The 16,859-nt window shown below is 42.8% G+C and overlaps 1 protein-coding gene across 1 annotated transcript in view; it reads left to right on the top strand.

The window, feature by feature from the left end:
- Positions 1-8,990: 8,990 nt before the first annotated feature.
- Positions 8,991-16,859, top strand: part of STAG1 (STAG1 cohesin complex component) — a 119,661-nt gene continuing 111,792 nt past the window's right edge. Inside the window, exon 1 of the mRNA XM_035132395.2 lies at positions 8,991-9,194. The gene's annotated coding sequence lies outside the window, so the exon portion shown is untranslated. The remainder of the gene's footprint in view (positions 9,195-16,859) is intronic.

Genomic DNA, 16,859 nt, shown 5'->3' with positions numbered 1-16,859 from the left:
GAAGCAGTGATAAAGCAACTTGTGCCCTCACATCCTTTACCTTCCTACCCAGAACCTTGGAGCCCTTGGAGATCTGTTCGAGATTTCTTCTGAGTGTAGCATTGGCTCACAAATGGATTGGCAATAGATTTCAGTCAGTGGGTTTTATGAGTTTAATTAACCTCTCCATCATATCTTGAACACATATTCCAGGAAGGTAATATACCTCCTGAGATGATATATCAGGTCTGCACACAACTGCTTCTGACCCATTTCTTGGTGGACTTAGGAGTTTCGTTGCCTACATATAACTTGTGCTGTAACTTGTGTTGCTCAGTATATGCAACTTGTCTGACAGAGTAACAGCCCTATCCTGCTGCTCCATTTGATCCTTGCCTGTACTGGTTATGAAGAGAAAATTGTGAGAACCTTGGGGAAATGTGAGCATATAATATTGGAATATATGATAGCAAGGAACGTAAAAACTGACTATAGTCATATATACAGTACAGTACTAGACTCTCGGAAAATCAGTATCAAAAAGCTCAATATCAAAAATGATATTAAAAAAGTTGGATAGGAGCCATGACTATAAATTCTGAAGGTGTTCCAGAGGGATGACAAATTTTGAAGGCACATTCAAGAACTATTCTAATGGAAGGGAAAATTGGAGAGATCTAACGAAGCCTATGTGACTATATAGGCCTACAGGAAGTTATCTGATGTATAGGGGATGAAAGGAGGAACATAATAATCAAGGATGAATAGCCTGAACCTGTAAGGATGGTGTCGGATATGGTATGCCATGCCCTGGCTTGGTTTCCTTGTTGGAATATAAACGGATTTGGAGAAGGAGATGGAATTGCCCTCAGGGCCAACCCTAGATGTACCTATTAAGGTAAACGGACGTACTGTGTGCAAAAAGAGCCCACTGAGTAACTCCCAGTCTGAGGAGGTCATCTTGGGTGTCTTTTTCTGCAGGCCCAGATCATAGAGCCTGAGCTTTCACAGCCATCGCCCACCCTGGACAACAATTAGCAGGACTGGCAGCAACAGAAGCAGCAGATATGTTATATGCTTATGATAATACTTTATTCTCTTGTTAATTATGCCTGTTTGAATGTTCATTTTATATTTGACTTGCTTTAGCAATGTTTTCTTTTGAAATGTTTCAGATATTTTTGGTCAAGTTTGCCACGTTAATAAATAAAAATAATATATAATAAAATAATAATTTTTTTATTTACTGTATACCCTGCCCAACTGGCGGGGTTTCCCCAGCCACTCTAGGCAGCTTACATGTTTAAGTGTGCAGTCTGTAATGGGCCTCCTTTGTAATGTTTTATTTTGAATGTACAGTAAACTTTATACAGTAATTGACTTTCTTTAGTTATGTTTTATTCTGGATTGTTTTGGGGGTTTTTTGCCGATTGTGTTTATTTTCCATAATTTTAAACAAATTGTCATCAAATTAATACAAATTTAAAAACTACCCCCCCGCCAAATGTCCCCTCTATTTTCCACCCTCCTTTGCTGCTCCCAATAAAATAACTTTTCCACCTATTATTTCAAAATACATTCATCCCTTCTCCCTACACATCACCTGTTCAATTACCAATTTCTGCTATGGCTTTTACAAATTGTTATAACCTGTCCTCAGAATAGTTGAGTAGAGTAAATCTTCCATCTGTCTATAATAGTCGTTCATTAATTTTCAAACATTTCCTTCTGATACCTCTTGAGTAACACTTTGTCTGAGAAAAACAGATATTGCTTCCTCCCAGACAACATACACACATTCCTCCCTAACATGGCCTTGAACATTGCTGCCTGACATCTGTCCCCAGTAATCAATAACTCAGCTGCACAGGTGTGGCATGCAGAGGGTGAAAATGAAACCCCTAGGTTTTTTTGGTATAAATATATAATAAACATTCTCCCCATCTAACACTGCCAATCTCCCAGCGTCACCAATCCTTCACACTTCGCCAAATTTAATCCTCAATTTTACATACAACCAACTTATTAATAAACAATCACAATCTATAGCTCTTCTGTCTGAAAGTCTCAGAAGCCGTCAAGATGGTATGTGGTCCATCCTGTCCCTTTCACACTACTTTTTCCCCGATCCAAGGGGGTTGGGCTGATGTAATCTCAAAAAAATCCAGATCTCCTCTCCATCCTTCCCCCTCAACTACGGTAATACAGTAAATCTTTCTGCAGTCCATCCTGCCGATCCTCAGTTTCATTACATCCAACTCCACAGTTTATTCTCTTCTGAGTGCTTAACAAACAGTCAATCCAGTTATTAGCAATCTTTTCTTCTTTAATGTTTTCATTTCACAATATGAAGTTCCAAAGGGTGGTCAGAATCCCTCAAAAGTCCTTAGTTATAAAATAAATCCATTGCAAAGAGGTACTGTATCTTTAAAGTCCACTCGTCCTGAAAACTTTGCATTCCATTGCTTTAGATCCCCCCAAGTGACTTAAAATATTGCCTCCCCTCCCCTCCCCTCCTTCCACTGTTGAAGCAAAGCAGAAATTAGCATCTTTCATTCTTTCCAACGTTTCCAAACAGATGATTTTCTCCTTCAGCATACATCAGGATCTTTTCAGGGGGGTGCCTGTTGTCCAAATTCAAAGGTGTTCCACAGCTTACCACGGTAGCTTACTTGGGCTGTCCTTGGATCTTACCTTTTTGTCTCGGAGACAGGGATTTCCATCTCCGCTCACAAACAAAAAAAAGGCATTAACGGATGATCGTGGGTCGTGCCCTTTCAATACCCTCAAAAGGTTAGGGGAGACGTGCCCCTTACCCCCCCCCATTAATCTCCGTCTGGGACCCCTCCTGGGTGCCAGAGCGCCGGGTTCGTTGCAAAACAGGAAGTCTTATTCTGGATTCTTTTATTTGATGGTTTAATGTGTTGCAAACCACTCTGAGATTTTTTCTTAAAAATAAAAAGTGGAATAGATGATGGTGATGATGTTTCTTCCTCTGACTTGAAGAACTCCAGCTTGGAAGCCTAGTAGAAGCACGGTCTCCCCTTTCTGTCAGAGGTGACAACTGCTAAAGCAGACTGGACCCCTTTAAATTAGGAGCTTTCTTTCACAGAAGCTAGATCTAACTACTCAAAGCTGCAGCTCTTATTTAAGGATCAGTCTGAGGTTGACTGATACTGAAACAACATCTGAGTTCTGCTCTACTGGAGTCTCCAGCCTGAACCCTACATAGAACTGTTCAGGGAATTGTTAAATCCTGAAGGCTAGCCCCACCCTGCCCAAACCTAAACTCTTACTTTGGGTCAGAAACTCTATAAAACTGAGGTTGTTTTTGTTACAGAACCATTTTTAGTCCAATTGTGTGTGAAGGAAGCCCCCTGGCAGCAGATAATTAGGTGTGCTGCAAGCATAAATTGCACAACCAATGGCGGAGAATACAGCCCTGCATGGCCAGCTCCAGGCAGCCCAAACTGCTGCCACCTTCAGACCAACCCAAATACCTTCTAGGGAAAGTGTCTCATTAGCCTCCCAGACACATTTGTTGAGAACCCAATGAATCTTTCTTAGCTTTTTGGTCCAATTGCCTTCCAGCTGATCGATTTTCTGGCAGACCAAACGGAAGCCTGTTTTGCCTGCCATATGTGTTGGAGCCTTGCCTGCCTCCTTAATGATTATGCCACCTTCCTTGTGGAATTTAAATGGGCATTTGAAGAGCCACATCAGAAAGAAGCACTCAGTTGGTGAATCTGCCCTTTATGTCAGGGAATGGAGTTTGTGCTTGACTGTGTCAAGTACTGCTCAGCACCTAGAGTAGAATGAGGTAGCCCTCACTGATTAATTTCAGGAGGGCCTAGGGCAGGCATCCCCAAACTGCGGCCCTCCAGATGTTTTGGACTACAATTCCCATCATCCCTGACCACTGGTCCTGTTAGCTAGGGATCATGGGAGTTGTAGGCCAAAACATCTGGAGGGCCGCAGTTTGGGGATGCCTGGCCTAGGGGGATCGCATTCAGGATGAATTTGCTTAGATAGATGTACCTACACACAGCAGTGAGTTGGGGGTCACAGCAATCTCTTTCTGAGTAGCTGACTATTGCTGTGTCATGGGTAATGTGTGTGGGGGGGTATTATACCATTGTTACTGGGATGTTGTAAAGTGCCTGTTGTGGTACAGGTATGTTTGCTTTTGGTTTCTGCAGTTATTGTGTTGTTGACCTGCTGAGTGTGCATAGGATCTTAGTCCAGGTATAGTGGCAAAGGGCAGACTGTTATACTTTTGAGGAATCTGTTAGTGTTTTTAAGAAAGCAAGTCTCAGTTCAGTGGAACTTACTCTCAAGTAAGTGTGCCTATGATTGCAGTCTTGAATGTGTTATTTCTCCTTAGCCCAAAGCACACTGGAAATAAAAATTATTATTGTAAATTGTTGTGTGCACACACAAGATTGTTGCTACTTATTATACCAGGTGGTTGCCCTTTGGTTTCTCAAATAGCAAGAAAATTAATGTAACTGAGCGCATTTAGATAACAAAAGCTGCAGAAGAGGGCAAAATTGTGAGAGTGCAATCCCAAACCCAGGTACATCACATCCTAACCTCTCCCAGCTGGTCTACCACTCACACCCCACCCACAAGTCAAACTGGCTTTAAACCAGTATAAATTATTTACCTCAGTGCATCTACTTATGCCAGTTGCTAGTTTAAATTAAGCCAGCACAAGGTATACCAGTGTAGAGGGCAAAAGGGTGGGAATGGATGTGCTGGGGGATGTGAGAGGGGTAAACAGAGTTATGCTACATCCTAACTCAGTTCATTCACTGATCCGGCTCCAGAGCTCAGTGAAACTAAATTCATACTTTCACTCCACTACCACCCCCAACCCTGGTCAGAAGCCAGTAGAGAGCTAAAATTTCACAAGGTACATGCCAGTATCTGCCTTATTAGTATTGTTCTGCTAGTTGGCAACATTCATTTATTTGAGGCATTTTTACTCTGCTGTCATTTGAAATTGATACCAGAATGGCTTACAGATTAATAAAAACCAAGTGAAGAGGGGAAAACCAACAAACTCAAGCACCAGTTTTTATTGTGGAATGGCTGCTGTTTGCCAATGGTAAAGAAAGAGCCAAATATACCGGTAGCTAGTCTTTGAGAAGAATCAATGGAACAGCTCTGCTTCCCTTCTCTCCCTTCTCTGTAGGATGATGGTTCTAAAGAATGTATTAATCTATTTGCAGTGAACTGTTTCTCTTGGAATAATCTCTCCAGATTAATCTTTCTGTGCTACAATACGGGCATGCTGCTCCATCAGGTAAAAACAACATTCATTATTGTGCAAGTGGGCTTCCCCATGTTCTCACCTTGCTGCTGTAGGATGAATACATTCAGTCAATGGTATCTATTTCACTGGCAGAGATACATTTCACCAACAATTTATAAGTGAAATCTCTCAGTTCAAGTATAAACCTCTTAAATGTTTTTTTAAACAAACAGCAAATAAAACAATTTGTTATGGCTCTATTGTATGCACCCATCTTCAAATGGCGAGAGACTCCAGAGTTTCCAGCTCTTACCCAGGGTTTTGTTTTCTTGAAATGAAAGTCGCTGGAGATAGTGATGTCTTCAGGATATATTAATTTATTTCTCACATATATACAACCTGAACATCTTGTAATTAACACTCCAATACATCTTGTTTCTTCATTAAGTTTCCAGGGATGCCTCCTGCCTAAACCATGGTAAAGTCACTCTGTCTCCTCCTCTCGGCATCAGCCCAATCTCGCACACAAAACAGCACCCTGGCCTATTTTTCTCCTTCCTAAAATGACATGGTATTCAGTCAGGTGAGATGGGAAAAGGCCTACCCTCTGTAGTGATGGGGGAGGGGCCTCAGGAAAGCTTCTGCCTTTCCTTGTTCTCCAATTTCTTTGGTGGTGGTTGCCATCACCTCATAAGGAGTCTACAGTCTATCTTCATTCCAGACAAGGAGGAAGCTGGAGATGTTCAATTAATGATTAAACCCTGGGATCCCAGACCAGGGTACAGTACCTTGCAATTTATTCAGAACATAAATGCAGCTCTCTGGTTCTCTGCTTTTCCCTGAGAATAGAGCAAATTCCCTGACCATTATTTAAGGCACCCCAAGGTGCCATGGCACACTGGTTGAAAACCACTGGCTTAGCTATTTTTCCTGTTGGATTTCCAAGATGAGACAAGAATCCCAAACTCATACGGCAAGTTTCACTGAAAACCCTACCTACAAGCTATGGGAGAGTCTATTAACTTGATAGTTGAAAGCAATTGGAAGTTATTTAAGTTAAAAAGTAGAGAGCAAGGAGAAGGGATCCCTTACATTTTTTTGTAATGATAAGCATGTGAATCTACCCCATGGAGCAAGCCGTTTGTGCACACACACACACCCCTCAATTGCAAGAGCCCTAAGAAACTGTGTTAGAGGTTTTTGCCCAATCCCAGCTCACTTGCCATCCAGCAACTTTTTCACAGGTTTTTCCCCTACTGGCAAGCAGGTGCTGGTTGTGAGCAGAGGATGGATGATGCATGGAAGGCTTTCACTGTGCAATTAACAAGATAAGTGAGTCCCTGGCAGGGGGTGGTGCTGCAGATCCCCCAGGGATCCCTGGACCCCTAATTGGGAACCACTGATCTTGTCCAACCTCTCAATCCTGTAACACTTCATTTAGACTGGTCTTAGCTAACCAGTGGTACTCCAGATGTTAGATTACAGCTGTTATCATCTCTGGCAATTGGTCATGCTGGCTGTGGCTGATCAGAACTGAAATTCCAAGAACATATTGAAGGCTACAGGTTAGCTACCCTGATTTAAAGAAGACTTTCAATCTGTTGTGATTAATACCTGAAGAGATTGGTCTAAGAGCAATCTGTATAAAACACTTATGAAGAGAAGTCACATATTCTATGTGACAAATGTGCTTGCTGTATGTATACCGGTTTCCCACAGCAAACATGTACATAGCTGCCAAGTTATCCCTTTTTTAAAGGGATTTTCCCTTATGCTGAATAGGCTTCCTCGCGAGAAAAGGGAAAACTTGGCAGCTATGAACATGTAAAGTGGGGAAGACATCTTAATGTGAAAATGCATCTTTTAACAGCTGTGCATGTGCCCAAGTTCCCGACAACCTGTACTTATAAGTTGTTAAATGTACAAAGCAGTACAAGGAAAAAGGAAAGGGAAAAAATAGTTGACAACTGAGTCATACAAGCCCTACTTATTTTCCAGTAAATAATGTCTGGGACTCTGCTGGATCCACAGCTAGCTGAGCAACCCAACCAATTGCTCACAGCAGCAGTATTTTTGTGGCTGACATTAGAGCACATGATTATGTGATCAGAGAGAATCCCTTCCAGGGTGAAAGTTGTAGATTATACAAGGCTGTGCACGCTTCAAAGGTTGTGCCCCACATCTTTATATAGTTACTGGATTGGAGTGCACAACACAGTCAATTCTGGAGCAGCAAAATATATTGGACTGCCTCTAGTTGGGGCAGTGTTGGGAATGGTGGCTAATGACATTGTGTAAGGGTGTCATGGGGCTGACAGGCACAGAATGTGGAGAGTAGATAATTCTATTTATTGTTAAAAGTAAACTTACAAGTCAGGGAAAGGCATGTCCACCAGTCTAATGTCTGCTGCAACAGAGGTTCTGCCGCTAACCTTGGCTTATGTATCTATCTCCTGCATCTGAGCTGCACACAAACAGGTGTAGACTCCACCTGGATGTAACCTCCTGCTCCTCCTAATCCTTACCTGGTCCTGGGAGACAGTGGAGCAGCAGATGGAGGCAAGAGGAAGAGGTGTGGGGGAGCTCTTGATTCTATACCAGCCTGACCTATTTCTCCCTCCTCACTATCCAATCCTCTGCTGTCCATGATTAGAGGACACATGTATTCTAGTATTGTAACAGGTAGGTAGCCGTGTTGGTCTGGATCGAAGTAAAATAAAAAAAAATTCCTTCAGTAGCACCTTAAAGACCAACTAAGTTTTTATTTTGGTATGAAGTGTGCATGCACACGAAAGCTCATACCAAAATAAAAACTTAGTTGGTCTTTAAGGTGCTACTGAAGGAATTTTTTTTTATTTTACTTCTAGTATTGTAAGTTACTGGAGGGGGGGGGAGAGAGACTAAATGATATATGACCCTATTTACAGGTAATATTCTAACCAGGCTGCAGTATACAACATGCCAGGAGTACGGTTATCAGTTCTATGTACTGTATCGTTTTAAATATATCAATCTGAGGACAGAATATTGCGTTTTGATCATCACTTGGCCTGAGTGATATAATCTGTTCTTAACTTTTTCCCAGTCTTCCGTAGGTAAACTCATGTTCCTAAAATATCTTTTTTCTTTCTTTGTAGAAGTTATTTATTAGCTCAGTCACCTGGGACCATTTCTGATTCCCTCCCTCAAACCATACCTTTCATGACAATGTTTGAAATTAATGCGGGAAACTGCTAAAAATAGAAGTTCTTCACTTGCACTTTAAACGAATAACGAAATGCTCTAAATATGGCTTTTGCTAGAAGAAACGATCGTAAATATTTATTTTCTCTGTATGCATCCCGCGTTTCCTGAACTGTAAATCACATTATAATAGCGATTAAAAATAAATAACTCTCCGTCTGCATTTGCGCAGCCATAAAGCTGTCGGCTCCCTCTGCTGTTAAGCTCGAGAGCGGCAACACAGCTCGCAAACACAGGAACGCTTCGGGGACGCGCCTTAACCCTACCCGGAAGCGCGCATAAAAATGGCGGAGGGGCCGCCCGACCACCCCCTGCCAGGACGGAAGTGTCACGTAGACCACTTCCGTCCGGAGGTCGACTCGCTGCGCGCGCAGACAGAAGGTGTACGGTGAGTGAACGGGGCCAGAAAAGTAGCGCGCTTGCGCGCACATTTTCGCGCGAAAGCTGTTTTGGGCGCCTTCCCCGCCGGGCGGGGCCTGCTCGAGTAGTGGACAGATGCGGCCGGCAGGAGGCGCGCTGGGTCTGGTTGGCGACGGCGGCGGCTGCGCCATTGGCGGGTAGGAAATGCCGCCAGATGGCGGTTTAGGATTGCGGCTCTACTGAGGTGCGGCCCCCGGCACCGCCGCTTGTTCGTTCCGGCCCGGCTTGGCCCCGGCCCGCCTGGACCCTTCTCCCGTGGCACCGTAGGATTCCCGGGGGCGCTGGCCCAGCTGAGGTAACGCAGTCAGCGCGGGCGGAGGGAGGGGGGCTCCGAGGCTGAGATCCAAGATGGAGGCGCAAGGGGCGGGGGCAGCGGGCCCGCTCTCTCTCCCGCTCGCGCTCTCTGCCTCGCTCGCTCGTTCGCTCACACTCGGGCCGGGCCAGCGGGCGGCAGCCAGAGCGAAAGCGGGGAGGGAGGGAGGGAGCGGGCGGGCGGCTCTCGCCCGAGGAGGTGGCTCCTCCCGGGTGGCGGCCCTCTTTCCCTCCCGGCCCGGCCCTTCTTTTCCCTCCCTGCGGGGCCGGGGTGACAATGGAAGGGCGGCGGCCCCACGGGGCGGCCTCGCCTCCCCGACCCCGCCAGTGCCTTCTCTGGGCCCGGAGCCCGCCGCCGCTGTGCACCCGCCCCCGCGCGGGGCCTGCCCGCCTTCCCTCACTCTCAAGCGCTCTTTCCCCGGCTCGTTCTCGGCCGGGCGGCGGCGCTGAGCGAGAAAACGTCGATCACGCTGCCCTCGCTTTCTCTCCCGGGGGTGGGTGGGTGGGTTGTTTGCCACTGGCGACGCCGTGGATGTGGAGCCGGGAGAGGCAGAGGGCCCACACAGCGGGGACACTGGGATGGGATCGTGAAAACCGGTGGCGGGCGAGAACGTTAGCAGGGCAGCGCCAAGGCGGTGGAAGGCGGAAATGGGGAGGCCATTTGGGGGTAGCGTTGATCCCCGAGGGGGTTGGCCGAGGCGGAATCGGAGAAGATTCCTAAAATAGCGGGACTGAGTTGGACTGAACAGTTGCGGGAGATATCAAGTGTTAGCTCCTGGTTGCAACTCTGGTTCTTGAAGGGGGAAGAGATTTAGAGGCAGATTTCTAGTAAACGCTGGTCAATACTGTAGGGTGATGGGTTGACGCTGGGTACAAGTTGGAGTAAGTGGAGAGTGGCCACTTAGGATGTTTCGCTTTGGTGGAGTGGAATAATTGGTTGGTAGGTGACCAAAGCAGTAAGCGCCAGAAGTTCCATTCTGGTGTTAAAGATCACCTTGGATCTTTGTGTTCCTGCCTGGTGGCATAACTTAAGAATGTTCTACAAGTTGTATTGACTGGAACACAGGTCATCTTGTGCTAGACGGCGTACCCTACAGGAAGACTAGCTGTGACTATGGGACATGCAGCAACTAGTGGATCATATAACAGCAGTAGGGAATGGTAGAATGTGGGGGGTGGGGCGACACACACATATTACCTTCCAGGAATGTTTTCATCACTGATTTGAATAGGCAATGCAGTACTTACTTGAGAGGAAAACATGTGAGTCAAGAGATAGGCCAATAAAAGTTAGCTTTCATTTTTATATAATCTTACAACCGTGTACCAAAGAATAATTTATCTCCTTTATATTATAGAACATTTTGTTCTTGTCCAAAACCAGAACATCAACTCATATACACTATAAACTTATTCACACTTTTTTTTTAGGTAGTGCTCTTCCTAGGGTTGAAATATTGTGTATTGTTAAATAGTCAATACTTTTGAACATGTTGCAGAATCTCAATGAATATTGTGAGTTTTGATGAATAGAATATAGATAAGTGCTTTGCAATTAAGAAGTTGATTGGAATGTTCTCTTTTTGTTCCACTGGAGGAGGAGGATATTTTTAGATTTATTTTCCTTCACCAGAAGGTCCTAAGGTGGGTCACTACAATGTAAAATTCAAAAGTAAAGCAGTTTAATAAAACAAAATACAACCACACCTAGGGTGGGTCCTAAATAAATACATGAAGTGTGATAAGCCAAATTAGTAATACAGAAAAAGCTGTTCATGTAAGAACCAGAATGGTTTCACCCAACTCTTTAACTGTTGACGTTCCTCTGAAAATGATTGAGCAACCACCCATTGGAATAATATAATACATTTAACCTTCTGAAGATTTGCTTAAAATAAAATACTGGGAAATTTGCTTTAATGCAATATTGGACATAGCTCAAGATTCCTAATTAAATTTATTTACAGCTTATTTGTTTAAAACATTTAAACTCTGCTTTTTAGGACAAAAGGTTTTCCCCAATGTTCTGCTCAGAGAAGATCTATTGAAAATAATGGACATATTGGGATCATTAATTTCAAACTTGTTAAATTGGATACAACCTAAAGACCTCACAAGATGACTTACAACCAGCAATTTAAGAGCAGTACAGCGAACAATTATAGAACAGTTAAAACTGAATACCTAGTGAAACCACAACTGGTCAACATAAAAACATTAAGAGAAAAGTTACTGTAAATATGGGAAGGGACCTTAAAGGTAATTAGTCCAGCTGTTGCTAAATATAGGAAATCTGCTGCTACAGGCAGCATACCTGATAGGCTGCTAACCAGCCTCTGCTTAAACTTCTATTAGCTACGTTCTAAGCAGTCTGTTCCACTGTCAGACAGCTTGTACCATTAGGAAGTTGTTCCTGATGATTAATTAAAATCCCATTTCATGTCATCTGCATCCATTGGTTTGGATCCTGCACTCTGGGGCTGCTTCTCCCAATCTGGTGCTCTTCAGAGGTTTTGGACTTCCACCAGGGCCCCAGCCAGCATGATTGGTGGTCAGGGATGATGAGGATGTAGAGTACCTGATGCCTGGCACTTTGATTAGAATATCAACAGGAAAATACAATCAATCAAACCGATAATATTTGATTGTAACATGAGCAAACTATTAGGATTCTACTAGCATCTTACGTAGTCACATTTTGAGCAGATTTGAAGTTCCTGAAATATCTTTAGAGGCATACAATATGCTAGATTGAATGTAACCAGTGTGTGTGTTTGGGCAGCATCAGCTTTAGGGCTGTGGGTGGGTGGGTGGTTGCCGTCCCACAGGGTGCCAAGCTGATGGGGCGCAAAATTGAGAAGATCCATTTAGGGGAGCCAAATTTTGGGCTCGCACAGGGTGCCATGTAATGAAAGATAACCAAAGTCTGCCCTTGGTTTGGGGCCCAGTCAGCTTCTTTGAGAGAAGGGTACAAACTTTGTTGAGTTTGTTGTTCTTATACCTAAAGCAGGCATGTCCAAAGTCCATTTCGGGGTCCCAAGCCTGGGGTAAAATCCTAAAAAAAGCTCAACAACTTCAACTAAAAAAAAAAGGTCACAAATTTTGGTCGGCCCTCATGGCCTTTCACTTCATCAAATCTGCACCTCTGTGAAAAATGTTTGGACACCACTGACCTAAAGGATGCAATTGTAAACTCAAACAAGGATTTTAAACACCCATTTAAACGTGTTAACCTGAATACATATGTGTGTGTATTGCTTGAATTCATTTCAGTAGAGCTTCAGGGTTTTTTCCTGCATTGTGTCAAAAAGTTGCAATCTGGATTTCATTGAAATTATCACTTCACATTGCCATTTATGGAGTTGCATTTCTATTTTCGTTCTCCCCCAACCCTTCAGGTGTGTAGAAGTTGCCTCAGTGAAAGCAGTACTAGATGATTTGGGGCCAGGGTTAGCTGAAATGCAAAATTATCTCTTTGTTGAAACAAAATAAAAAAATTCCTTCCAGTAGCACCTTAGAGACCAACTAAGTTTGTCATTGATATGAGCTTTCGTGTACATGCACTTTGTTGTTACTTAATTTGCTTCCTGTGCAATCCAAAGAACATTAGAAGAGCCCTGTAGACCAAAGGTCTATCTCAGGCACCCCCAAACTTCAGCCCTCCAGATGTTTTGGACTACAATTCCCATCTTCCCCAACCACTGGTCCTGTTAGCTAGGGATCATGGGAGTTGTAGGCCAAAACATCTGAAGGGCTGCAGTTTGGGGATGCCTGGTCTATCTGGTGCAGCATTCGATTCTCATAGTTGGCCAAGAGATGCCTATGGGAAGCCTGCAAGCAGGACCTGAGTGCAATGGCACTCTCCTAGCTTGCAGTTCCCAGTAATTTGTATTCAAAGGCATACTGCCTCCAGCAGTGAAGGTGCAGTGAAGGTACCGGTAGGACAAACTCATTGTTGCTTGTAGCCACATTTAGATGTATGTTCCTGGGTGGGTAAACCATAGTTGAGTAAACTAGGAATAACTGTCAGCCTCATGCTCTTTTCTTATCTCTTCCCATGCCTCTTATCTCACCAATCATGCTTAGCTTATAATACAGTTCTCTTTTGTGTCTAAAATGAGGAACTGTGATTTTAATAATCACTTTATTAACCAGAATATTAAACCATTAGTATTTTGTTAGACTTTTGAGCTGCTGCTATTTGAATAAGCAGCATCATTCAGGGGATTGGCAACTACAATATGGCTTGTTGGTTTCTGGTGGATATACCTGATACTGTTACTTATTTGTCTATCAAGATGTTGCTATACTGTACCACCCTTTGCCAAAATAGTTACAGGCTGTTTTCCATCAAAACAAGGTAATACAAAAACACAATACATAAAATACAAATAAATAAATAATAAATGAGTAATATAATTAGTAAATTCAAACTTGTTAGATCATTTCTTTTACACAGTCTTCTAAAGGAATCTGTTTGGTTCACTTTTTGAACTATATTGTTGAAACACATTATGGGAAAAGAAAATTATATCTATCATAACAACTTGATTTCATTGAATTTTTTAAATAAAAAACAATCTTAAATTTTAACACATACAGTATAATTCAAAAGATATTACATGAGTCAAAAGATATTCAAAAGCAATTACTGGTATAGTGAAACTGGTAACTCAACTTCATGCACAGGAAGAGACACCTATTATCAGATGATCTTGCCTAGTTATTTAGTCAAGGCTTGTGATGTATTATTTGTTTAATGATGATTAGTATTAAAAGAATTGACCAAGACACTAATTAACTATGTAGCTGTTCCCACAACATTATTGTAAAGATGAGGTTACCAGCGATCACCAACCTTCTTGGACACATGGGTGCATTTGGAAATTTGAGAAACTTGTGAGCCCCACCACAAAATGGCTGCCATGGTAAGTGTGCCCAGTCAAAAAGGACAATATATGACACAGATGGGGTCTTAGCCCCAAATACCAAAAAGCAAATATTTGACCCCACTTCACATAGTAAAATACCAATTTCACTGGTGGGGTTCAACTTGCCCATGAAACTGAACACAAGGCTGCAGTCCTTTGCATTCTTATATGCAAGTAAGGTCCATTTAACTTGGTGGGATTTAGGTCTGAGTAAAACTACATAAGATTACTCTGCATTTCTCATCCACCTCTTGGGTGACCAGATGCAAAGTACAGGTCCTGAACAGCATTAGAAATTCCCCAGGTGCCAGGCATGTTTTGCGACAGGTGTGGGTCCAGTTGTGACTACTTGGGAGATCTCTGTATGCCAGGTAGGCAACTGACATTTCCATCTGGCTGGCCCGCCCAGCTTTCTTAAGCAGGTGAGCAGAGGAGCTTATTTATTGTATTTATATCCCACATTTTTCACATGGTTCACCCCCTCCTCAGTTAATCCCTACACTGACCCTGTGAGGTAGATTAGGAGGCTGTGATTGGTCCTAGGTCACCCATTGAGCTTCATGAATGAGTTGGGATTTGAACTCTGATCTTCCAGGTCCTAGTCCGACACTAGAACCACTCCACCACACTAGCTTTCTAGAATACGTCTTCTATGGGGCAGCTATACAAATTAAGTAGGTAAATAAATATGGGGAAAGTAAAACGTCACTTAGACAAGGATCTGAAATATTTTCCTTGAAGCTTGAATTTGTTTTTTTCTGGATTGCTTTATTTGACGTTTTAATGTGTTGTAAACCGCTTTGAGATTTTCTTCCCCTTTAAAATATAAAGCAGTATAGAAATGACAACAGCGGTAATAGTAATAATTATTATTCATTCCAGAAAAAAATGATTCTTAAGACATTTTGTTGTGGCAACTGTAACTGAGGTGCCATTTGGAAATTACCGGTAGCTTATATATCTGAGTTTCTAACACTAGTCCTGAACCTTGGACAGTTGCCTAAGTTCCATGACAAGCAACATCTGCTGAAATTCCCTCTCCTAGAAAGTATTAAAAGTGAAGGAGTCCTGTCTTACTCTATCTTCATCTGTCCCCCTCTTTCCTAAGGCTGGAATCGAAAGCATGCCTACATGCTTGCTTCTGGGTAGACTTATGTATAATTGTTCTGTTCATCCTAGCCACACACAGTCCCCTCTACACAAGCATACTTTTTCTGTGAAGTGACTAGTGATGTTAAATTCTTGAGAATAATCTTTTGGAGAATATTCTCGATTAAAGAGGTATGTACATTTAAAGCTGCTGTGTAGACGACACAGAATTTACAGTTTGTGGAGAATATTCTCCAGAGAATTTTCTAGCAGAGAATATTCTCAAATAATCAGAGAATGTTCTCACCTCACATCTAGCAGTGACAGAGGCACACTAGTTTAACACTGATTCATTTGCTTTTTCTCATCGTCTTTTTCTGTGGGTTCCAAAGCTTGCCCAATCAGAAAGGAAATGGAGCGGGTGCAGACATTGAAGGCTGAACAAGGAGGGACTGGGACCTGAGCAGTCAGAAGAGTAATTGATGAGCAATTCAGCACAGAGGAGAGTAGATCACCTGCTGGGTACCATTGCATGCCTCTGGTGTGCTGTGGTGCTTTTTAACATCATGTTGGCAACTCCAGAAGTTAACTACAAATAAAATGATCGGTTGCATGTTGGCTTGGTCTGGAGATCTGCTTCCACTCAGGGATAATTGTGAAAGTCCTTGATACGCCTTTAAAAAAAATATAGATATTTATTTTGATATGCCTCCATAGGTATGAAACAAGGTTTATACTATGTTGCCATCAGACACCAACTGTATATGCTATTATTATACATTAACAGGTTCACTAACACAACTCCCCCTCCCACCCCAACTCAGCAGCTGATTTGCTGATGCACTTACCTTTATCTGCTAAAAACACTGGCCAGTAAATCCAGAAATGCAGAGATGAAGCCATCAATTGCACTACTTGAAAATTTACCGATAGGTCTTGTCTTTTTTAAAAACTTGAAAAAAGAATCTTTCTACCTCCCTTTCTTCCAGTAGGTCCTTATTCCTGTTGCCTTTATTTTCTTTTCAACCACCTCTCCCCTCTTCCCATTTGCTCTTGCATACTTCTAACTGTACTGCATCTTTATTTTTGCTGTGTGCAGTGAACTGTGCAGTTTACTCTTAACAATTCATTGCAGTAGGTCTTTGCAAGTGCCGGTAAGGTTTTTGCCTATTGCAGGCAGAACTCAAAACCAAAATATGCCACAAGTTAAGTCCAAAGTATGGTACATTGCCATATGTCATATGCCATACATATACAAATAATGCATATACATTCATCCCTTCTGCTGCTCAAGTGTCTTGGTGTAGTTTTGCATCTGTTCTAATGAGCCAGAGAACATGCTGCAACATTGAATGGATGAATCAGGCAAGAGCACAGCCTGACTGTGGTGTAAATAGGTTCACAGGCCCCCTACCTGCTATCCAGTTGTGCTGCAAACCCCAGCTGCTTGCACTATATATGATGAAGCATTCTCCCTTCATTTTAAAAAAAAACCAGAGTGGCTTATATATCAGTAAAAACTTAAGAAAGTACCTGTATGAGGCTTACAGTCTTAAAAAAAGAAAAGGAAAAGGGTGGGGAAGGAAGAGAGGAAAAAGCAAATTCAGGCATAGTTCTTAAAGTTATAG

The sequence above is a fragment of the Zootoca vivipara genome, chromosome 5 (genome assembly GCF_963506605.1).
Source record: "Zootoca vivipara chromosome 5, rZooViv1.1, whole genome shotgun sequence".
Lineage (NCBI taxonomy): Eukaryota > Metazoa > Chordata > Lepidosauria > Squamata > Lacertidae > Zootoca > Zootoca vivipara.
Note: the sequence above shows the minus strand (reverse complement) of the source record. Positions and strands in the feature narration are given on the sequence as shown.